This window comes from Ambystoma mexicanum, chromosome 3q (genome assembly GCF_040938575.1).
Source record: "Ambystoma mexicanum isolate Mex_15411 chromosome 3q, UKY_AmexF1_1, whole genome shotgun sequence".
NCBI classification, from domain to species: Eukaryota; Metazoa; Chordata; class Amphibia; order Caudata; family Ambystomatidae; genus Ambystoma; species Ambystoma mexicanum.
Genome location: NC_090926.1, coordinates 762,767,036 through 762,792,873, shown reverse-complemented (window position 1 = coordinate 762,792,873; position 25,838 = coordinate 762,767,036). Strand labels below are relative to the sequence as shown.

At 48.3% G+C, this 25,838-nt stretch overlaps 1 protein-coding gene across 3 annotated transcripts in view; it reads right to left on the bottom strand.

Annotated features, from left to right (window-relative positions):
• RECQL5 (RecQ like helicase 5) overlaps positions 1-25,838 on the bottom strand; it is a 1,190,108-nt gene that overhangs the window by 988,024 nt on the left and 176,246 nt on the right. The gene's annotated exons all lie outside the window — the stretch shown is intronic.

The following is a 25,838-nucleotide window of genomic DNA, read 5'->3' as shown; positions in this document are numbered from 1 at the left end:
TAACAAACCCAGGCGGAAAAATAAAACACACCATCATAACCAAAAATCCAGTTGATACTAGTCCTAGCCCATCCCTGAAGACTACACAGACGCAGCCCACTAAAGGAGCATTACTGAATGTCAGGTCCCTTGGTGCTCACGCAACAGAGATTGCAGACATCATTTTGAATAACCACCTTGATTTCCTTGCGGTGACAGAAACCTGACTGCACGACGCAGCTGGCTCTTCTATGCCCTAGCTGTCTCTGACAACTAATCCATCCTCAGAGTGGACAGACCCAATGCTCGAGGAGGAGGAATAGCCATCATATTCAAATCTACCCTCAATATAAGACTAGCCACCCCCTCCTCACTGACATTGTGTGAACTTCTCAGTCAAGTTCCAAACTTCGCCTAACAATACTATTACAATCCACATTATCTACAGGCCTCCAGGACGTCCTGGGTCATTCGAAGAAGACATTACAGCCCTAGCAGCTGACATTACTAAACCCTTGGCGCATAACATTATTCTAGGCGATTCCAACCTTGGTTACAATGACACCAGTGACCTACACGCCATCTCCTTAGCTACTGCATTAACAGAACAAAGCTATACCCAAATTAGACCCAAACCCACCCATGAGAAAGGCAGGATACTTGATTGGGTAGCAGATCTCAATTGCAACATCACTCTAATAGACTCTACACCCCTAGTGTGGTCAGACCCCCACCTCATCGCCTTAGAAATTAACGTTAATAACCTGTAAAGGAAAAAGCCTACTTTTTCACCTCCCTGTCTTACGAGGAACAAACGAAATATCACAGCAGAGACCCTAGTATCCTTGGCAGACCCATACTCAATGCCCTACCGGATACCAATGATCCTAACTCGCTGATCGGCATTTACAATGAGACCATGACCAAAGCCATCAACGCTATTGCCCCATTAAAATTGTGCAAAAACAAACCTAAAGCCCACCTCAACTCGTGGTTTACTCCAGAACTAAAAATACTTCGTACAGAAAGGAGAACATTGGAAACACTTTGGAAATCTACCCCCACCCCCGAAAATAAAACCAATATTGCCACTATCACCGCCACCTACAAAAATAAGATAATCCAGACTAAAAAAGAAACCTTCAATGGCAGAATAAGCCAAGCAGGCTCTATTACTAAAGAATTATTTAACATCCTAAGAGAACTAGAGAACCCCAACCCCCGGGCAGATATGTGCACTAAAGATAAACCCTGGTGCACCAGCATACAAAACACCCTATCCAACAAAATGAATGGGCTCCAGATCCAAATAGCTGACAAAAGGATATAACTTACAACTAACACTCCAACCCAACCCTCTACCTTACACATCAATTCAGGCTTCAAATTTAATAAGGTCTCCATACCTGAAGTTCAAAAAATCATTGCATCTCTTAAACCTTCTAATTGTAAAGGTGATAGATGACGTGCTCAGATTATAAAAGATGCAGCTAGAGATCTAACCCCATTTATCACAAAACTCAAACTCCTCCTTCGCCAGTAATTACGTCCCAAGTAATTTTAAACAGTCCTGGGTTCTCCCACTACTGAAGAAACAGACTCTAGACCCGGCTATACCCACCAATTATAGACCGATCACGACAGTCCCCTTCTTATTGAAAATCTACGCTAGAATGGCTTACCTTCAAATTCAAGACCATCTAGAATCTAACAAATTACTTGGAACCCGTCAATCTGGCTTCAGACCTCAACATGGAACAGACACTGCCCTTGTTGATCTCAAAAGCCAGATTGGCGAATTAAAAGACAAAGGCAAAGTGGTCATCTTACTCCTCCTGGTCCTATCAGCTGCTTTTGATCTGGTAGACCATAAAATACTTTATGATCACCTATCATCAGCAGCTCATTTCTCCAGCTCTGCAGTCACTTGGATCCAATCTTCGGCGGGTGCTGATCCTATCCCCATCACCTGCGGAGTCCCACAAGGGTCCTGCGTCTCGCCCAGTTTGTACAATATTTTTACAAAGCCACTATTCGACAAACTGGACCGTCTGGGCGTCACCTACACCAATTATGCAGATGACACCCAGATACTCCTACCTCTATCAGGAATTTATGATACAGATGTCGCTCGGATTAACAAAGTCTACACCATCATTCAGGCATGGATCGCCACACACGGTCTCTGCCTGAATGATGATAAGACTGAGTTACTTCTAGTTGGTTCACCAAATAACCTTCTTAAACCGAGTCCTAACTACACAGATATCCTCATTGATGGGAACAACATACCCGTAGCCAAAAATGTAAAAACATTAGGTTTTTACCTTGATGCTCAGTCTAATCTAAACAAACAGGTAAATATGACCTCCTCTGCCACTGCCTATACCGGCAAGCTGATCAGGGCCTGTAGGCCCTTTTTATCACCCACCAGTTGCCTCACACTGGCTAGAGCACTCATACAATCTAAATTGGATTATTGAAACAGCCTTTACCTAGGTGGCAATAAATCTATTACAAATAAATTGCAGATCATGCAAAATAATGCGCTTACAGCGGCATTAAACATCTCCAGAACAGAGCATATTTCAGCAACTAGAAAGCAACACAATTGGCTCTATAGACAAGAAAAAAATTGACCTAAAAACTATCTGCCTCACTCACAAGGCGCTCAACCGTCAAGCCCCTCCTTATCTCACAGACAAATTCACTTGGAAATTGCCCAATAGAATCACTAGATCTTCCAACACACTATCTCTGGTGGTGCCTAGATATAACTTAAAAAGAGCTGGCGGTGCCAGTTTCCCAGTACAAGCCGCTCAGCTATGGAACACTCTCCCACAGAACATTAAAATTAGTCAAGCATTTGACAAATTCAGAAACCACGTTATGTGGATACTCAACAAAACCTAAACACTACAGTCCACTGTTCCTATTGCTATGACTTACTGCTATGACCTATCCTCCTTGTATACTGACCAATCTAAATAACTCATGCTTGTAATTATATCTTGACTATATAAACTGTAGCTCTCCTGTATAAAATGTATATACTATGCCATGTAATTATAGCCTGATTGTATATATCGCATCTCTCTTGTATAAAAATGTATATACTATGCCATGTAACCATTACCTTTCACACAAGCGCCCACATACCCTTGGGTCAGGTGCACGTTATAAATAAAACAAACAAACAAATAATGCAACATATGATACTACAAAAAAGCTAGGGCCATCGTGTACAATAGATTTTCCCAATGGCATATAATTTATGGCGGCAAAGGACGATAGTACAACAATCAATTAGTCAAACATTTCGAGTGGGTCGTTTTTCGTGTTAATCATCAATAGTACTGGGTAACTATACAACATGCAGTTGTTCAGATAGAGCAAAGATAGTTTAACAAACACAATGGCTATGTAATTAGTAGCCCGGTAGGGTGGGGTTTGTGATTAAATTGTAGGGAACAATAGCAGCCATAGGGAGAATGGCGTTATGAGCGCTGAGTTAAACTATGGCTACGGCCTCAGGAGTTGCGGTTAGCTACGCAACAGCAGCAATATGGTGTGACCAGTGGTCCAGAATACAGAATATATTACTTATACAGCAAACCAATTCTGAGAGTTCATGGGCGAGTAAGGGAGAAGCAAGCAAAGTCAAGCAGATGTGCTTGCTAGAACTTCGTTTGCGGGAGTTTAACGAAGAAAAGGTTGGTTTGTAGCACTTGTCGCTAGGTTCAGTTAGTGTAGGACAAAGAATTTCCAGTACAATGTTTTGTGTTGCAGGGTCCCATATCAGGTGAATGCGGGGGGGGAGTACTTACTCCGTACTTTAGTAGCAGAAGGTGGCAGCCAGCGGCCCGTCACAGACAGGACCTTTTGCTCGGCCCTTCTACAGAGTGTGTTCTGCACCATGTCCCGCCTCCATAAAATGCTGGACAAGGGGTGCTGTCCGATTGTGGGTGCGTATGTGAGATCTGTGCTCATTAATGCACGTCACGGCTTTCCTTGTAGTCATCCCAATATATAATAGATCACAAGGGCATCTAATGCCATAAATGGTGTTGTTACTTTGCAGTTGTTAAACCTATGCAGTTCCCGCAAAAAATCATGGTGCACAAACTTAGTGGTCTTGGAGGTGAATTGGCAGACACTGCAGATACCCCAGGGATAATGTCCCACTACTGGGGTCTTATTATGACCCCATGCTGCTTGAAATGCATTCTTTTCAAGTCAGGGATCTGTGGCTGGATTCTAGAATGCACTAAACTATCCTGCACATTTCGCCCATGCTCAGGAGCGACTAAAGGGGTGTTCTGTGGTGCAACCAGTGCTCGTCACCAAGTGCCAATGTTTTTTGATGAGCTTTTTTATTTTAGCTCTGTGTCTTGAGAAGGTGGTGACACACACAATCCGGTGCTGCTCCGTCTCTCGGACTAGGGGAGTGAGTAATGCATCTCTGTCTGTAAACCATGCTCTTTTGGCTGCTTGTTTGACGGACTTGCATGGATAACCTTGTTATTTGAGTATCTGCGAGGGTTTGAGAGTGATTAAGTGTAGTCATTTACAAAGGTACAATTCCACGGCATCTGTAGGAATTGCCCATATGGGAGATTGTCCTTAAGGGATTGGGGGTGTTTCTATCAGTCTCTTTCCGAAACAGGGTGGTGTAGATTCCCCCCCGCCCCCTTGTTGTCCAATGTTTAAGTCTAGAAAGGGGAGTATGTTTTGATTGGCATGACATTTCAAAAAATGTATGCTTGCCATCCTTCACCGCATTAGTTTTGCTTATTTTCAAATGCTAAGTACGTCTGTTTAGTCCTTCAGCATAGACACCCTGTTTACCATGGCTCTGTTGTTGGCTCGCAGTATTGCTTGCTTGTTTGTTTTGTGAATTACCACCAAAAACTTGCGATTTCCTAACAAGATGAGTCAGGGGGAATGTAGCCATGCATTGCTTTTCTCAATATTGGCAGATGCCTTACCAGTCCAAACATGTCCAGCACCTCCTTTCTTTTCCACTCACTTTTCCAATTCTTTCCCAAAATATTGAAATTTTAGGTAAATAGTTATTGCCCGACCTGCGCAAATCACCCCTTCCTGAACTTAGAATTTTGTCTACTTTTCAGAAATGTATGCCTTTCTGGGTTCCCATCGAACTCCGCTACCATGCCCTTCCATTCCATTCCTTCTAAGCCAGTCCTATTAAAAAAAAAAAGCGAAACATGGACTACCTCGCACAAAACTGATGGTAACCGTATAATAGTATAATATGTTTTTTGTTTCCACTCAACCTATTCTTGAAAGCTCGGAAAATGGCGAATTCAGAACTGTAAACCATTTGTTTCTAGCTCTTACAAGAAAAAAAAACATAGGCTTCTTTGAACATCATTTTATTGCCACTTTCGGTAAAAACACAAAATGTGCTCTCTTTTTTGTTATTTTCTCTCACCCCCCTTAAAGCAAACAAGAATTCCTGCTGTGGGAAGAACAGGGGACACATTTGCCCACGATATCTCCTGTAACAAAAAGGTTACAAGGCAGTGAATGCAGACATAACGAAATCTCAAGGGCTCAGAACTGGGAGGGAAAACCCTCAGCAGTTAAGGGGTTCATGTCTCCAACACATTATTCTAAATTTAATAAAAATGCGTCCAAGCATTTTATTGGCAAAATATCCAATATGTTTTAACATGCAGCCAGCACGTGAAGGAAATACATAATGATCTATAATCCTCATATTAGGTTGTAGTTTAAACCACTCAATCCCAAACTTTCGCCTTTTCTTTCATAATCCTCAAATATAATTCGAATGAAATCTCAGTACCTCAGTTAAAATCTATACTATTTAAAAAAAAACAGCTTTAGGTCTCTACAAATCCCTATATGCTTCTGTTTTGAGTTATATATAACTTTAGAATATGCTTTATATTAAGAATATTTAACAAACAACCAGACACTCTTACTTTAACCATAGTACACAATGCCAACCAGTAAGTTATATCCATAAAAGTTGCATTGATGCATTTCTGGGTAATCCCAGTGTGGACTGCCAGAATTTAACCTTTGATTGTGTCCAGGGACTTCTCAGTGTGTGTTTGAAGTAAGGACTTCTAAACCATAAGGCACTGCAGGCATACTTTTGTTTACATAATATGATGGTAGACGCTAATGTGTATTCGCAGTATTCATTATCAAGCCCTCGTATTTAAGACCCCATTCCATTTGCTTTATTTTACCTATGCTTAAGTTGTTTTAGGTCTGAGGATTTTGCATGTATCTCAAGCTCGATATACTTCAACTCCTTAACGAGTTGTAGCTGCCTGTTGTCAATCCATAATTAATGTTCAGTTACTTTTTTTATTTGAAAATATGACTTTAGTTTGAGATGTTTATCATTAAGTGGTTCTTACTGGCATGTAGTTCTAAAGTTGCCAGAGCTCGCTGTAATCCAATTGCCATCCTATTAACTATAATTGGATCGTTAGCATAGGAGATTAAAGGCAAATGTCAATTTCCAAATTTAGTTGAGAATGTGCATGCTTTTAAAAGACTCCTGATGTTTGAGCACATGCATAACAAAGCATCAGGGGACACATACTAGGCATATGAAGCATATTGGGCTATATATAACAGACACCAAGTCAAAGTTTGAATCTCATGTGGAAGTTAGCAAAAGGCATACGACAAAGCTAGCTCCTCATTTCCCCAAAGTAGTATCTGCTCACCGGTTGATGTAGGATAAACAGGAGATGCTTTTAACACCAGCTTATCAACTCTACGTCTTGCAGGGGGGCGCTGTTGCACGCAAGAGAAAATGGTCGCTCTTGTGTGAGCTCCGGCGTGGGCCAAGGCCGTAATGCCAACATAAGCGTTTGCGATGACCAGTTCCTGACAGAAACTGTATAGAATGTGCGGCAACATCGACGGAACAAACTGGGAAAGTTTGGTGTCTGGCAATTGCAAAATCTCAGAGGAAAACCGGTATCCGTATCCCACGTGCGGAGGGAAGCGGCGCCTGAGGACAGCCGAGGAGCAAGAGGAGGAGCCTGGCGAGTGGCAATGCGGATACTCGCTGGCAACGGACGGTGCAACAATCAGCTTGGAAGGCCGTGGGCGCTCCGCTCCTCGTTGAGCGCCCGCGAGTGGCCCCCCCCTCAACCTTCCATCCGCCCCAGACACTCGGCGATTATCGGGCTCCTGCGGCCGCGGCCCGGGAGGGTGTCGCACGTGGAGCGCACGCGGGAGCTGTGGTGCCTGGCCCGTGCGTACTGCGGAGCCCCCGGGGAGTGAGCTGCAGAAGACCAGACAAACTCGATCAGATAAGTGGGGCGGCCATAACGGGAGGGAGGCACAGTGAGCAGTATAACCCCCTGTGTGGGTTTATGCGTACCCCCAGAACGCTGGTGATCCTCCTCTCTTACCCTCCTCCAACAATACCTCCGTGTTATGCACGGATCAGATTCAGGCCAACACGGACTTCCCGTGGACAACTGTAAATAACAGACACAACTCCCTATAGCCACGTAACTCGACGGCGAGGCGTGGGCTGGCCTGGTTGGTGCGGGGCCATGGGATCACTTTATAGGGGGGCGAGCGTCACTCCACTCGGCACGCTCCGCCAGAAGTAAATCAGTATCACGCCACAGAACCGAAGCGTAGAAAAGGGGACATTGCAGTTCATATCACAGACTAACTGGCCCCGAGGGAACAATGCCAAAGGGCTTCGGCCCCAAGAAGAGTAAGGGTTCTATTGATAAGTTCACGACACCACTGCAGAAAGAACCTGGTGTGATGATGGCGGAGAGCACGCTCCCACACGAACAATAGACCCCCCCAGCAACGATGATGGAACCCCAAGCAGTCTTCATCGCCATGCAACAGGGCTTTTCGGCCCTCAATGACAAACTGGATGGGATAACAGCGAACGTGGCGGCCATCAAAACGCAACTGGACAAAACTACTTCACGCATGACCAAGGCCGAAACGAGAATCTCGGCCATGGAAGACACTTGAAACCCTGAAGACCACGGTCTCGAAGATGGCAATCGACCTGGGGACTGTGAAGTCCAAATGCGAGGATTTAGAAGCGAGATCAAGACGCAATAATATTCGAATAATTGGTGTTCCAGAGGAAGCGATAAAAGCACCCATGGAAAAGACAGTGGAGGAGCTCTTGCGTGCCCTCCTGGGTGACCCGGGATGGTCACCGATGTTCATTATTGAGCGGGCCCACAGATCCCTTGCCCCGAAGCCGAAGCCAGGAGCCAGGAGCCTACCCTAGGCCTACAATTGCCTGAGTGATGAACTACAGGGATAGAGGTTTAATTCTGAAGGCTGCAAGAGAAAAGAAAGAATTACGTTGGGAAGCTAATACTATACGCATTTTTCTAGACTTTACCCTTGCGGTGCAACATGAGAGGAAGCTCTTTACAGGGGTCAAAAAACTGCTACGGGAAAGACAGATTCACTATGCTATGTTGTATCCAGCAAGACTCAAAATCCATTTCCAGAACAAGATCCACTTCTTTACGTTCCCAGAGGAAGCTGCAAATTTTGTGGAAACACATATTCCTGCTTTGACTGATCATCCCAGGATTGGGGAAACTTAACGAAATTTGTGATTATGTGAAAATGGGCATGTTTCTGCTATGTAATGTACAATTCCTGTAGCAATACCCGCACCTCCCCCCCCCCCCCCCCCCCCCGGGGACGGCCTTTATAGGGGGTATATATGACCGAATTCACAGGATTTGTTAAATTGTGATGCCCCCACAGGTTTCGATATATGTGTGAGCAACCAAGTTCAACCGGTCTACGTTTTACTAGCCTCAAGATGGCATGGGCACTGGAACACGCCGCAGGTCCCCCCCTGCAGTAGGTGCACAACCAGTGATGGGAAGGGAGGGTTGGGATCCTATGAGCACAGTTAAAGTTGGGGGAACTGTGAGGGTGGGGGGAGGGGACAGGTTGGGAATGTTGGGATATGGTTATGTTAAGGATGGTAGTAAAATAAAACGCGCACAGGTAATGAACATGATGACCAACAAGCTCCTAATATAAACATGCTTCTTTGAACACATTGATAACTGCTTCATAGGTTATGGCTGGAAATAACGATGAAAGTATCAAAGTACTAAGTTGGAATGTCCGAGGCCTGGGGTCCAGAGTCAAGAAGAGGAAAATCCTGGCATATATCAATAGATTGGGCACCGAGATAGTTTTTCTACAGGAAACTCATGTAGGACCTCAACAGGGGGGGGACAACTGATTCCGAATTGGGGAACGCACCAGTACTTCACAACATACTCTAAACGGGCAAGGGGGACCGCAATTCTAGTACATAAAACCCTCCAGTTTAAATGCATAGAAGTGAAATGTGATCCTGAAGGGAGGTTTGTCCTACTCCATGGCACACTTTGCAATAAGGAGATAGTTCTCCTAAACATATATGGACCAAATGTGGACGATCCAGAATTATTCTCCCAAATATTCGAGAGGTTGGCCGCCTACCCCACAGCGCACTTGATATGCGGTGGGGACTTTAACACTATTTTAGATGTCCATACAGACCGCACATCGACACAGACCAGGGCACTGACCAAAGCAGCGCAGACTCTAACTACACATATGGTAGACCTAGGTCTGAAAGATGCCTGGAAAACATTAAATCCTACTAAGAGGGAATATACATATTACTCTTCTGGAGTGCATATCGTGCACCGTCTAGATTTGTGGTTGGTAGATAATGTAGTCCTTTCCTGGGTCCTAGCAGCACAGCATTATCCCAGAACATATTCAGATCACTCCCCAATCCAGTTAACATTACGAATTCCAGGCACTGTAGTAACGCGACCAATGTGGAGATTTAAACCTGCAGCATTGTGTCACTTGGTCTACAGGAACGCTATGGAACAACAAATACAGGAATATTTCGAAATCAATAAAAAATTTGGTGCCCAGTCAAGCAATAGTATGGCAAGCATTTAAGGCCTATATAAGGGGAAGCTCCATATCGACAGAAAATGGAATTCTTAAAGACATCAGGGGTAGACTGAACAGATTGGAATCGCAAATAGTGTCACTGCAATCTCAATATGCACAAACCCCATCAGCTCACCTCAGTTCCGAAATGAAAGCCAAACTAGATGAATACAATGAGGCAGCAGATCAAGAAATCCGATTTTTTGATAAACCAGTTGCAGCACGCCAATATGGGGAGGGTGAGCGCCCCGGGAGGTTACTGGCCAGGACAGTGAAGGGAGAGAGGGGACCAACGATCATACCGTGCGTGCAAAGCCCAGATGGTTCGGTTACCACTGACCGAGACAAGATTGAAGAAACGTTCCATACATTCTATAAAAATCTTTATTCCCTGCTATCTGATTCCACAGACGAAGAAATTGATCGATACCTGTCACAAATACCGACAACTTTGCTGGCCGATGACACTAGGGAATTGTTAGAGATGGCGATTACCAAGGCGGAAATGTTAGAGGTGATAAAGGCATTACCCAATGGGAAAGCACCAGGCGCCGACGGTCTGGGGGCTGAGTTTTATAAGGAGTTTGGTCCCCTACTGGTCCCCAGATTAATGGCAGTATGGAGTGAGGCCCTACATAAAGGAGAACTCCCCGAAACCACTAGGGAAGCAGTGATTACGCTGTTACTCAAGCCGGGGAAACCCCCTGAGAGGTGTGGGTCATATAGACCATTGTCATTAATAAACACCGATGCAAAGATCCTGGCAAAAATACTGGCAACTAGACTAACACCTTTGATGCCGTATATGGTCCATGAAGACCAGGCAGGGTTTATTAAAGGGAAGGTCCACTGCAACCAATGTTAGAAGGTGCCATAACATTTTTGCCACAACCCCCCCCCCTGAGCTCCAGGCCGTGGCTGTTTCCTTAGATATGCATAAGGCCTTCGACACGGTTTCGTGGCCCTTTCTCTTCGGGGTTCTGCGCAACTATGGGTTCGGCCCCAATTTTCTGAAATGGATAAAAATACTGTACACATGCCCACATGCAAAAATAAGAATCAATGGGGTTTTAACAAACAAACTGGAACTGAAGGGGGGAACGCGACAAGGATGCCCATTATCGCCATTATTATTCACATTAATAATTGAACCTTTAGCAGACATGCTTAGGGCACGGTATAGCTCAGCAGGACTCAGGCTAGACTGTGAATTACACATTATAACTTTATATGCAGACGACATTCTGTTATATCTAAAAAATCTGGATCGAACCTTGGGCAAGGTACTGGCTGAGGTTAAACGGTTTGGGGAACATTCGGGTCTACGTCTTAATTCTAGCAAATTAGAGATATTCCCAATCACAGAAAATACACCGCAACCACACGACCTATATGGTCTCGTCTGGAGCCCTACTCATATACTTTATTTGGGTGCACACATTGCCAGAACAGCACAGCTCTCCCGCACCTTGAACTATTGCGTTCTCACTGATACCCTGTGCGTGAAAATAAAAACGCTTGGGCGCCCTCCCCATATCATTGATGGGCAGGATAGCACTAATTAAAATTATCATATTACCAAAGCTTTTTTATTTATTCAGCACTATACCTGTCTGGCCGGGCCGCTCTTTATTTACCACACTGACTGGCGCGTGCACCTCGTTTGTGTGGGGAGGGCATCCCAGAGTGAGCTGGAAAAAGCTGACTGATACACACTCTAGAGGAGGGATGATGGCACCTGACTTGGAGTTGTATTATCTGGCTGCACAGGCACACTACGCCTCCCAATGGGCTACACAATTCCTCAACCCTGTGACCCCGATGCCCGGTTATAAAGAGCGTGAAGCGATAACGCCACTCCACAAATTAAGCAGATCAACCCCCAAGCACTATAACACTATAGAACCAGCGAAGGTGACGACCACTGCATGGGCCAAAATAGCCGATATGTTCGAAACCAACAGGCTATACCATCCGAGTATGCCACTCTGGGGAGACCCACAAACACCCTTCAGTGCAGATAGTCAAATCGCGATGCATTGGACATCCAAGGGGATCACCCAGTGGGGACAACTCTTCCCTGACCAGAGCTTTGTCCAGTGGATAAACATCAGAGGTTGTGGGAAACACAAATAGACCTAAACAGCAGTATACCCAAGTGCGAATGGCCATACAAGAAGCATGCCCCACATTCCCCAGCGAACCAGCGATAAATATAGGTCTGGGCTACATATTCACAAGGGGGACACAAAGTCTCGGCGGCGGCACTGTATAAGGTACTACTTCAAACGCACCCTGCAGAGAATACCGCAGCTAAGAGTCAATGGGAACAAGACATGGCACAGCACTTTGATGACCAGGAATGGGCACAGATTTGCTCGCTCACCAAGCAAATATCGTGTAATTCCAGATATAAGGTAATTCACTACAAAATAGTGCAGAGAACACATTATACCCCAGCAAAACTTAAACAACTATATCCCAACATGTCGGGGACCTGCCGTAGATGTCAGACAGAGGATGCAAATATTTATCATATGCTATGGTCATGTATAAAGCTAAGAGGCTAATGGGAAGAAATCTGTGCCGCCTTAGATGAGATGGCTGACCGACCAATGGAATGGTCACCCAGGATATGTTTGCTGGGAGCAGTGGGGAAAATGAATCCGACTTGGCGTAGACTGTTGAATTTGAGCCTACTTATAGCCAAAAGGACAATTTTGATGAAATGGAAGAGCGCATACCCCCCAACTAAGGCTGATTGGGATAAGGACATGGTGTGGACTAATGATACAGAGGTACTCTACATAGACCCGGTGCTACCCCAATCCAGACCAAGGAACATATGGGACAGATGTAAACAATACCTGTTTGATAAGGCAGAGCGAGATGACTCAGGATCGGAAGCTAATTGAATTTGTAAAATGTAATGAAGCAATGTGCAATATATGTAAGCATTGATGTTACCTGTGTGTAAGAAAAATAAAGTTTAAAAAAAAAAAAACTCTACATCTTGGAGAAGGGAAAGGTAGATCAGGTGAGTGCGAAGGAGATGGAGTAAGAGGTAGCGTGAAAAAGAGTTAGCGGTGGGAGGAGGACAGGGTAGGCAACCGGGGCAGATGGGGAAGGCTGGTAGGGCAAGTGAGTACAGCGGGTGTAAGAGAGGAAGGACCAACAGAAGGAGTGGGGGCAACGCCAAGCAGCGCACATGGTGGCCACAATCTAAAAAGGCTCAGATGGGTCTGCTCTATAATCAGAGTGGAAACGTATCTATGTTCACAATAGCCTCTCAGGCATATTCCCCGCGACACCGCCAGTGTCTGATGACCCGGAGGACCCGTTCTCTGGGCAGAGGTTGCAGAGCAGCGCAGAATGCAGCGCAGAATGCAGCTCAGGCCGGGGACACAGTGTCATGGGAGTCGAGGGCGTAGGAGGTGGCCAGCGAGAAAAGTGCAAAGTAGCGGTTAAGCATGGACTGAGTGGAGGAAAGGGATCCCAGGGCAGCCTGACCCATCACACTTCATGTTCAGTTCCCAGGGGCATGCAGCTCCCAATCACCACCAGGGTGACTGGGCTGGTGGCAGTCCATGCACCGGTGCTGGAGGCCTTGGCTTATACCCATCATCGCCACGGTGCCCGGGGCTGTGCAGGCTCCTGCTTCTTACTGGAGCGCTGGAAGCTCCTGCTTGCACCTTCAAGTTAGCCTGCATGGCAGACAGTCTCCTTTCACACAAGAGGTACGTGGGACAGAGACAGCTCTTCTATGTGCTCCAGCACTGGGAACATAGGCTCGTATTTGGCGGCGACACTCCGTCATCCCCTTCCTCACCATGCGGGTACTGGGCATATGGGCCTGGCTGGGGCATGTGCTCTGCACGGTTTGCCTGCTGTACTGTTCTACAACTTTACACCATGGATCATGGTCCTGGACCTTCTAAAGAACCACCGTTACAACCTCCAGCAGCGGCACAGGGAACAAAGCAGGAGGGCCACTAAAGATCAGTGACAGCCACACAAACTGGTGCATCTAGGGACGCCCTTGGGCCAGAGTTGCCTTTAAAGCCCCATTCTGCTGAGCTCCCCTCCAACCTAGAATTTGAACAGTGCACCCTGGCTTCCAGGCGGCAGACGTCTTCTGCCGATTAATTACAGCCAAGCAGAACAATAGCGGCAAGTCGGATGATATAATTTCTTTAATGAACGCAACAACGGGCAAATTGAAGCAGCACGAAGTCAGGACTGAAGCTTAAATTCACTTGACTTCTGCCTGCGATCCTCTTCTGATTACTCCAGCCCCCAAACTTGACCTCCTGCTGCAAGAATAAAAAAAATGAGATCCATTACCACTATGGCAAATGCTAGGCTAGAAAGATCACTGCGATGGACAAACCGGTCCCAGGGCTGGCGAGTTGAGTTAATGACCTAGAAAACTCTACCTGCAAGCAATCCAATGATCTGGCATAATTGACCACAAGGGCAGAATCTCTGTAAGCCTCCAATTTACAACTTTCCACAAAACAGGAGGATATGAAAAACCGGGCCAGAAGAAACATCTGGGTCAGAGGTATACTATCCAGAGACCAGGAGTTCAAACTCAAGGACTTTGTCAAGGGCCTCAAGAATATCCTCTCGCTCCTAGACAGCACCCAAAGGGTGTACTTGGCTTTCCAGAAATCAAACAACCTGACTCTGAATGTCTTTACTAGAATTCACTATTTCATATTCAAATAAGAGATTCTAAAGTTGTCAAGGTTTAAGGGAGAGCTGCACTATAAAATATCAAGATTGAATTATTTCAGGAATTGGCCCCTTCCACAATGGCAAAACTGTACTCTCTACAGTTGAAGGATAGAAACATCAGATAAGTGGGGCTTCCCATACTCCTTCTAATCTACACTATATGACAAGCCCTGGAACTATTTCTCCCTTTAACAGGCAAATCCCCAACTGGACCCGGGATCTTCTGCTGCCCCTGAGACAGCTGGAGTGAGTCTACTTCCCACCACTGCAGGCCGCAAAAGTCTCTGAGGCCTGGTTGTGATAGAAGGCATACAAGGAATGCCGACCCCGCACAGGGCAGAGGCGCACACCCCACTACAGTGGACTCCCACTTCACATGATTGGCCAGTGGCCAATCCACAATTTGAGGTCTATTTGTTCACCAGTAATCACATTTGGATGTCCATGCTGTTTAATTACAAATGTTTATTTATTCTAATGAAGGATAATCTACCTCAATCCTCAAGCTGCATCTTTTGTGCAGGGTCCACCCCAACAAATGCCACCCCCCCTTGTTGTTGTACGGGTTTCCATGAGACCAGGATATGTCCATGTCTCATTTTCTAATATTCCACTGAGTTTTTGTCGCAGTTGGGTTCATTTCTCTTGGGCACTCGAAGGTTATGGAAAGTCACCAATAGGCACAGTTCACACATTCATTAATCCCTCATTCACCGATACCCTGTCTAGGGGACTGTAGGATAGCATCTGCCATACCCATCACCTCCCTTAATGTGCAAGGGCTAAATTCACAGAGGAAAGGGATTCTCCAACACCTCTCCCAAATTGGCAGGGGGCTTAGTCTTCATTCGGGAAACCCACCTGATACAACCAGAAGAACATCACCGTAGACACCCTTTTTTTAACAAAAGTATTTTGTGCCCCATAACTTCAAAAAGAGGGGGGCCATGGTCCACATCTACCATTTTCAACACATGCAATCCGTAGAGATCCTGAAGGCCACTTCACCTTAAGGGGTTTCTGTGTAGCCACTTGGTGACTCTTGCCTTAATTTACGCCTGAATGAGGTTCAAGATGCCTTCTTCAGGGATCTATAAACTACATTTTCAGGCTTTGCCGAAAGCCCCATCGTTGTGGGCGGGGATTTCAACACCTTCCAAACCCTTTAGACGATCAATCTCTACACCCATCCAGTCAAGACTTTTGCAAAACACCTTAGCCCTACTACAACATTTCTGTGAACTAAACATAGGGGACTCTTGAAGGGTTCTACACAACGAGGAGATAGATTACACCTTTTTCACCCACATACACCGAGACCATTCTTTCCTTGACCTATTACTAATGCCCCCTTCCATGTTCCTCTGTTTACAGGGGGTGGAGATTGGAATCAGTTGCCTAACAGACAATCTCCAGTCACCCACACCTATACCTCCATGGAGCTTGAAAGAATTGCTTCTTCAGGACCCCATTATTCGCTTCGAACTTGTAACCCTTATTGATCAATTCTTTGCAAGGAACAAGTTACTTACCTGTAAATGTTGTTCTCCAGCATGGGTCTGGCATGGATTCACACATGCTCATGAATATAAGAATACATAGCAGTACACACATGCACAACCAACGGGAGGTGGCAAAGGCTCAACATTAAGCATTACATCAAAAACTCAATATTAAGCAATTCTTACCTCCTCACCAGGCTCACCTTAGGCGAACAGGTTGCACAGCACTGCTTGGCCGACCCTGGACTCCTCCCTGGAATTCCGTTTGACGCAGTAGAATCTCGTGAAGGTGTCCGTCGACCTCCACGTAGCAGCCCTGCAGATGTCCAGCAGGGGCATACCAGACAAGAACGCTGTGGTAGCAGCGATAGCTCTGGTCGAATGGGCTCTCGGACGGCCAGGCAACGGCCGGTTTGCCAACCGATGACCGTGCATGATGCAGCCGGAGAGCCATCTGGAAATGGAAGCCTTCGAGAGAGCCTTCCCTTGGTTCACATGTCCAAAGTTCACAAATAGCTGTGATGTCTTCCGAAAACTCTTCGTGCGGTCCACGTAGAACTTCAGCGCTCTAGCCACATCCAGCGAGTGCAAAGTCCTCTCGGCCGGCGACGAAGGCGACGGGAAGAACACAGGTAACACCAAGGGCTCGTTGAGGGGGAAGTCCGACGGCACCTTGGGCATAAAGGAGGGGTGTGTCCTCAGCACCACCCTCGTGTCGTGAAAAGTCAAGTATGGAGGCATGCAGGATAGGGCCTGGATCTCTCCCACTCGTCCTGCGGAGGTGATGCCACAATAAACACAGTCTTCCACGACGGGAACATCAACGGCGCCGAATGCAGGGGCTCGAATGGCGCCCCCATGAGCCTGGTCAGCACCACGTTGAGCTCCCACACCGGGGCAGGGGACTTCACCGGCAGGAACGATCGGAACAGTCCCTTCATAAATTCCTTCACCAGGCGATGGGACCACAAGGACGCCCGTCCTGTGGTTCTGGTGTATCGGGAGATCACAGCCAGATGTATCCTGATGGAGGCGTGAGCCAGTCCAGCCTTAGCCAGCGAGAGTAGGTACGGCAGCACTTGAGGGGCTGTAATCCGTAGAGGGTTAATCTTTTGTGCACGGCACCAGACAGAGAACCTCTTCCACTTATGTCCGTAGCACTTGAGAGTTGAGGACGCCCTGGCCTTTGCAAGAACCTCTCTGCATTCAGCCGGGATATCGTACCCTCCAAACTCTAGTGCTGCAGGAGCCAGGCCTGCAAGTTCAGCGACTCCGGGTCGTGATGAAGTATGGCGCCTCCTTCTCTGGAGAGAAGATCCGCGTCCGTCGGCAGCTTGACTGGTGGGGACGCTGACAAGTCCAGAAGGTCCAGGAACCAGATCTGTCTCGGCCATGCCATTGCGACGAGAATCATCCTGCACCGGGACCTCTTGAGCTTGTTGACGAGTCGGAGCAGCGACGGCAACGGAGGGAACGCATAAAGAAACAGGCCGTCCCAGGGGAACGAGAAAGCATCGCCCATGCTCCTCGGTTGGGGAAACCTGCTGGCAAACCTCTGGCACTTCGAGTTCGTCGCGAACATGTCGATCTGCGGTTTTCCCCATCGTCGGAAGAGTCGATCCACTTGATCCTGACGTAGTTCCCACTCGTGGCATGAGCGCAGCTCCCTGCTGAGTGAGTCGGCAATGGTGTTCTTTATCCCTGCCAGATGAAAGGGCACCAGAAACATCCCTTGGGCGACGGCCCAATGCCACAGATCCTGGGTTTCCTTGGAGAGGGCTGGAGATCTGGTTCCGCCCTGCTTCCGGATGTAGAACATTGTGGTGGTGTTGTCGGTGAAGATTCTCACCACCTTGCCCTTGAGGGACAGGAGAAAGGACCTGAGGGCCCAGAACACTGCACAGAGCTCCAGGATGTTGATGTGGAGCGGCTTCTCCTCCGGGAGCCAAAGACCTCTCGCGTGAAGTTCTCCGGAGTGCGCTCCCCACCCTTCCAGGGAGGCATCGGTCATCACCGTTATCTGGTGAGATGGGGTCTGAAAGTCTGTGCCCGCTGTCAGATGAGCGTGGGTGCCCCAACACCGGATCACTCGTAGGAAGGTCTCGTTGAGCGGGATCCTGTCCTCGAAGCTGCCCGTCGCTTGGATCCAGCGGGCGTCGAGGAACTCTTGCAGAGGGCGCATCTGAAGCCTACACAGGCGCACAAGATATATGCAGGAGGACATCATCCCTAGGAGGGACTTGATGGACCTCACCCTGGCCACGTCCATGGCCAGCAGACGCTGCACCTTGCCCAGGATGGCCTTCGTCCTTTCCTGTCAAGCTTGGTTCCCAGAAACAGTGCGACTTGCGACGGGACCAGGTGGGATTTGGGAAAGTTGATGGAGATTCCCAGGTCCGTGAGCAGCTGGACGGTCTTCGCTGTGTGATCTACGGCGAGCTCCCTTGTCCTTGCTCGGATGAGCCAGTCATCCAGGTAGGGGTAGACGTGGATCCCCTGCAGGCGCAGCCGCGCCGCCACCGGTGCGAGGCACTTGGTGAACCCCCTGGGTGCCGACTTCAATCCGAACGGGAGGGCCTTGAACTGGTAGTGCCGTCCTTGGACCATGAACCTGAGGAACTTTCGGTGTCCTTTTAGAATGGGGATGTGGAAGTACGCATCCTCCAAATTCAACGACAACAGGAAATTGCCCTCCTCCAGCTGTCCCAGCACGTGCTGGAGGGTGACCATCCGGAACTTCTGTGCCTTGATGTACCTGTTCAGTTGCGCAGGTCTAGGATGGGGCGCCATCCTCCGGTCTTCTTTTTCACGAGGAAGTACCTTGAGTATACTCCGGAGCCTCTTCGGGACGAGCTCGATGGCACCTTTTTTGAGCATCGCCCTTACCTCCAATAGCAGTTGAGGGACGTGATTTTCCTTCCTGGCCACGGGTGGAATGCTGGAGCATTTTTCTAGAAATTCGAGGGCGTGCCCCTGGACCAGGGTGTCCAGCACCCAACGGTCGGTGGAGATGGACTCCCACACGCTGAGGAACTTCGCCAGCCGGCCTCCCACCGGGGTGCTCAGGTGGGGGCCCCGACACCACTGTCGGTTCAATCTTGCTAGGATGACGCCTTGACGCCTTGGCCTCCCTAGCGACGACGGCGGGGTCCACCCGACTTGCCTCGTCCTCTATAGACTTCCTGTGACGAGGAGCGGGCCGCTTGGCGGTACATAGAGGAGCCACCGCCGAATCCCTTGGAGGCACCCTGCTTGCCTCTGGTGCTCCGAAAGGACAGCCTTCGTTGCTGGAGAACGCCTAGGGCCTTAGCTGTCTCCGTGTCCGCCTAGATGGCTTGGAGGGACTCACCCACTGTTTTCCCAAACAGATTGTTCCTGTCGAACGGCATGTCCAAAACCTTGGCTTGTACATCCTGGCGGAAATCCGTCGCCTTGAGCCACCCTCGTCGTCTGAGGCAAACGCTGTTGCCTAGTGGCGGAAACCGGTGTCGGCAATGTCCGTTGCCACCATAATGGCGTGGTCTTACGCCACTTCGCCTTCTTGCAAGATCTCCAGGGCCTCGGCCCTCTTGTCGTCTGGTAGGAAGTCCAACAGGGGGGCGATCTTGTACCATAACTCTGTCGTAGCGGGCCACGATCGCGAGGGCGTTGGCTGCCTTAATTGTTGCTGCCGCCGATGAGATAACTCGTCCCATTGGGTCCAGCTTCTTTCCTTCGCCGTCTGGCAGGGAAGTTGACGTTGAGGCCGATGCTCCCCACCCCCACCCACTTTCTTCTTGGCCACCGCTGAGACGACCGAGTCAGGGGTCGGTTGAGCCCTGAGGCAAAAAGGTGCCGCATCGGGGACCCGGTACTTCTTCTCGTACCGATCCCTCTTGGCAGGCATCGTAGACGTTTCTTGAGAAGGGTGAGACCCTCGTCCCAGATGTCATCGAGCAGAGGCATGGCAAGGACGGTTTTCCTCTTGGCCTCGCGCCGTTGGTAAAGGAAACCTTCCTTCTTCTCTTCGGGGCAGAGCTGAAAAAGCTTGGATATCCTGGCGATCATTGCATGGAAATATCCGATCTCGTCGGGCGGGGAGGCCCGGGCTGGGGTCGATGGGAGCTCCGTCCCGTCGTCACCACTGTCGTCACCCGTCGTGGCCATGTCCGTTCCCGTGTCATCCCCAGGGACGGGGGACGTGGGCAAAGGGTGAGTAGGCCGCGAGGGCTGAAAAGGCGGGACTGGATGGATCCGTCTTCTCTTGTTTGGGGGGCTACCCCCGGGCCTGGCTCTGGCTCCTCTGTCGAGCCTGGTTCCGGATCAAGGGCAATCTCGTCCTCATCTCCGAACATAAGGATTCTATCGCCAACAAAATGGCCGCCGAGTTATCCTGCGGCTCCGGAAGCCAAACTTCCAACTGCATCTCCTCAGAGGTATTTTGCCTTTACTCTCCTTCCCCCAGAAGCTCACTGTCTCTCAAGCCCCGATTCTCTCTAGGTTGGATTTCTGCAACAGCCTTTTTCTAAATCTACCTGCTTCTACTCTCCGCCCTTTGCAACTCATCCAGAACAGGACTGCGAGACATGACCTTGGCCTCAAGCCGTAGGATTGCATCTCTCCAGCCCTGAAATCTTTTCATTGGCTCCCAGTGGCTGCAAGGATTAAATTCAAGACCCTTTGCGTTGTCCACAGGGCTTTCTGGGGACTGGGTCCAAAATACATTCAACTCTACATCTGTAAATACCTTCCCACTCGAACTCTTATCTCCTCCTCCTCCAACTCCCTCAGGGTCAGTCACTTCTCAAAGAAACAAGCTGGGGGTAGATCTCTGTCTTCGGGTGGGGCCTCCCTCTGGTATAGCCTCCATGCCATTCAAACTTGAGGAAGACCATCTCCGGTTCCAGAAGCACCTCAAGACCCTCCTCTTTGCTTCTGTCTGCTCTCCTACTCTCCCCTGCTGACCTGTTCTGCTTGGCACCGGCACCTGGTTACCCACTGATTTCGGACCCAGGTACCTGCCCCCCCCTGCCTCCTGGCAAACCATGCACTTGGGTCTGTATCTGTAACCCTACATTACCCCCTTTTTCTGCACTTAGACACCCCCTGTCTGTACCTTAAACCTAGCACTTGCCACTTGGTGGCTGCACTACCACTTTGTTTTTTCCTTTCTCAGCACTTTCCACTTCTCCCTTCCCTCCCTCCCTCCTCCCCCTCCCCTGCACGTGCACCTTTTCAATGTCATTGGGTGTAGTAATATCACTGTTTTGTTCTCCCTTTTCCCCCCTCCCTTGCCTCGTCACGCTCTGAAACACTTGGGTATGAGCACGATGCAAATAAAATATATCATATCATTTCAGAAAAATGTTAACAGGTAGCCGCTGGCACCACAAGAAGCAGGAACTGACAACGGTAGGACCGACCCGGATGGCCCAGGGTAGCGCAGGAGAGAAAGGTGAGGGAACGGATGTCCCCCTCGGCATAACGCTCCCCAGGAGGACTGACAATAAAAAACAAGCGTCGGTGGAGACGTGGGCCTTGCTGGCACCAGGACGACAACTGGTGCGATAACGATGCCTATGGTACGAAGGGGAGAACGGAGACGGTGCTCCCACCCCAAAACCAAATCGGGCAAAGTCTTAGCAGAAGATAATGGTGAGTGAAGAGGAGATCCTCTCATTCCCGACTGTCTATCCACAATTCAGGAACGGTGTGCCTCCAAAAATCTCAGCCTTAATGCCAGTAAGACAGAGATCCTCCTCACTGGGACACCTGCTCCCGCCTTCCCTCTGTCACTCTGGCCCCTCTCCTTCTCTCCTCACATCTCTGACGTTTCCAAGAATTCATACTATTAACTGCACCTCCTCCGAGGTATTCCTTTTCTCACTTTTCCCCAGAAGCTCACTGCCTCCAGAGCCTTGGTACTCTCTAGGCTGGACTACTGCAACAGCCTCTTTCTAAATCTGCCTGCCTCTACTCTTCGCCCCTTTACAACTAATCCAGAACAGGACTGTGAGACTTATCCTTGGCCTCAAGCCCAGGGATCGTATCTCTCCAGCCCTGAAATCTCTCCACTGTTCAAGACCCTCTGCATCGCTCACAAGGATTTCTGAGGCCGGGGACCACACTACATTCAACTTTCTCTTCCTAAGAATCTCCCTTCTCGAGGCCTCCCCTCATCTACCTCCAACTCTCTGAGGGTCAGAAACTTCTCCATGAAGAGCGTGTGGGGGCAGATCTCGGTTCTCGGATGGAGCCTTCCTCTGCAACAGCCACCCTGCCCCTCTCAAACTTGAGCAGGACCACCTAAGGTCCCGAAAGCAACTCAAGACCTTCCTTTTCGCTTCCGCTTTCCCTTTCACTCTCCCGTGCTGATGTCCTGTCTGCTGCGCATACTGGTTACCTGGATATCCACTGAACTTACGGTACCAGGCTCCTGCATGACCAAATGGCCTTGCACTGCCTCCGGGCCCCAACCACCTGGGGACTGTATCTGCAACCCTACAGTCCCCTGACTCTCTGCACTTAAGAGCCTCCTCCCTGGAAGCACTTACAAGTTCCTTTGCACTCCCTCTCCCTCTTCCCCTTCCCCTTCCCCTTCCCCTTGCCGTTCCCCTGCCCCTTCGGCACTTCTCCCCCTCCCACCCCCCGCACTTGCACGATCTGAATTACACAAGGCCTAGTAAGATCATTGTTCTCCTTCTGTCTTCCCTTCCTTGTCAAGCCTAGAAACTCTTGTGTACAGGCACATTAAAAATTACTTATCATATCATACTCAGTATAGTTGCAGCTCCTTAGCCAAGGAGTCTGGGAAAACCATCACAGTACCCACAAGAAAACGACGGGCCAATAATAGGGGCAATCCTTGTGCACGTCCCCTGCACCTCAACGGCTTCAGGGCCCAGGATTCCAGAGACTGAGCACTTAGACAGTTCCCCACCTAGGCTCCGTATCCAAGTGTTAGGGAGAATTCTCTCTTTAGGCTGAATTTCCTAACCTAGTGAGTCCCCCAGCAGCTTTGCTGGATTTCTGGAGTTTGTTTTTTTCTCCTGCCAAGAGTGAGACTCTTTTTCTCCCACTCTTGGACATGATTTATGGTGTTCCTTTGACTGTTAATGTGTTTTATGGGCTATGGGGTCCTTTACTCCATAGGATCTCATGTGTTTTTACTATGGGTGTAACACAGCACCCTCCGTGCAGTAACACAGGGGTGTCTTAGTGACACCCCACCATAGACTCCATACCCTGGGACTGACTACTGTCTCCCAGGGCATGTAAAGTCACAATTGGCTTTACTAGTCCCAAATTATTAACAGAAACCAGTACAAACCATCATATTGTGGACGTACTGGTCGGGGCAATTCGATTGCCCTGGGGTCTGTTAGTCGAGGGGGCACGTCTCCGTCCCCCCTGATCGAGTTTTGATTGGTGGCAGTGGATACTACTTTTTATATTCGACCGCGAATATTTCCCTATGGGATTTTCCCATTGTTCGAGGCTACCAACTTTAATTATTTAATTCTCATAGCCTCGAACATACCGCCGGTTTATTCAATTAATATTAATTTGCCGGTTGGTATTTTTTGCCAGGACTCGATTCTAAAATGGCATTTGTGTTCTCTTCTGTGACTCCAACCCAAGTCGAGCCCTTTGTTCCACTTTTTGGCGGGCTTCTCCACAGAAGCCTCCAAAAGTGGTGCCACTCTGTCTGGGTACCACAGGGGGTGTGGGAGGGGGGGTTTAGGCACCCTGGACTGAGTTACCTTGGTAACTCAAGTCGCACTCTTGTGTGATTGGCCCAAGTGGTCGGCTCACCACTTAGCATGTTTGATTGACAGCTAGGCTGAGTGAATGGGGGTATGCTGCATAAAAGCAGGGCTTTGGGGACTGGAACTTCAGAAGTCGCCACAAGACCTGAGAATCCGATGAGGGAGAAGCTGAGCCGACCTACCACGACGACACCACCGGTGGAGCCCTGCGGAACCGACTCATCACTTCCCGACGACAGAGAAGATCTCCCGGCTGGAGAGGCTTCTTCCCCTGACTGGTGGGCACAACCAGTTTACCTTCTTCTCTTCGCACCCCAGACCGGTCCTGTGGTCGAATTGCCCGTGCCAAGCACCCCGGCAGCCGGATAGCCACTTACCACTGGTCCGCGAACCAAAGGACCGCTCCTTGTACCTGAGAAACTCTGTGGCTGGTTTCTACCCTGGCAGTGCAACAGACTCCTGTCTTCCTCCCCGATGAGATCCTCTTCCCCCGGACGAAGCACCGACTTGCATCCGCTGCCAGGAACAACTGCCCCCGCTGGAGTATTCTCATCACTTTAAGGTACTCTATCCGTCAGGCCTCCCTTTCTAAAGATTGCTACAAGGTAATAATAACCCCTTAACCTTCTGGACTGGGCTGGCTGCCTTGACCATCTAACTGGTCCCTTTCTTTGGTCCAACTCCGTTTTGAACCGTTACAAGACTTTTGTGCACTGCAACCGTGTGACCTTGGACATATTTCGTTTTGATCATCTTAAAGCGGATCCGGCCTACTGACTCTGAATTCACTGTGTTACTTTGCCTTCCCTCTCTTGTTGTGTTTGTGAAAAAGTGTTGGGATCGGTTTCAATTTATTCTCCATTTTTCAGGACCCACCGCCGCCGAGAAACTGGGAAGAGGGGGCCATGGCACTGCATAAGGAGAATTTATAGAGAAACGAGGTAGACGCGTACCCAACAGCGCTTCCAGAAATCAATTAGTATTTCAAAAACATTCAATTTATTGTTAATCCATAAAATACAATTAAACAGTCAGAATAAAACATTATGAAAATAAAGTACTTGTGACAATGAAAAAGCTAATGATCTAATAGCAGCAATTCATTGCTGATATATTGATGACATCTGTTAACTCCAAACTTAGATTTTGTTAGACATTTAGGAATGAGGTTTGATGGATCTCAATACAAGGATCTCAATACATATCTAGTATCTCGAACTACTAGAGTTTTTGCCTCGACATGTTTCAGTTCTCTATATTTCATATGGAACTTTCTTCAGCAGGGTTTCCTAATCGGTCACGTGAATTTTATGGTTGGTATGGAATAATCTTTCCAAAAACGCCATTAATTGTGCATATTTGATGGGAGTGCTGTTTGTAAAAGATATAAAAAAGATTTAAGCCAGATGAGTGCTAATAACTTCGCAGTACATTCGTCTACAAAAACACAGTGGTCGAAGAAAAAAAAAGTCTTTACCTCGCGCTAGAGTGGTTGTAGTCTATATGGGATACTGGGTTCTTCTATGATACTCCAGTGTGCCTGTTTCCCCAAATGGACGCACAAGTCTGAAAAATACATTTAATTTGCATGAGACAACCAGTCTCAATTCACGTCTTGCTCTCTAAAGATACTGCATGTCAAACGTTTATTATTTGTGTAAGAAGAGCTCAAAATGCTCATTCAAACGGAACCCATAAATTACCTCTTGTTAATGATAAGGGCAGTAGGATACCACGTAGTGTAGACAGTCTGTCGTTAAGGAGGTGGAGTACTCTAGCATTCACAAAGGCTCCTTGGTATTCTGTTAAATAAAATTAAGTCTAGTGGTAATATCCCAGGTTACTGGTACACACACCTGGTCTCCACGGGGGCGTTGCACGA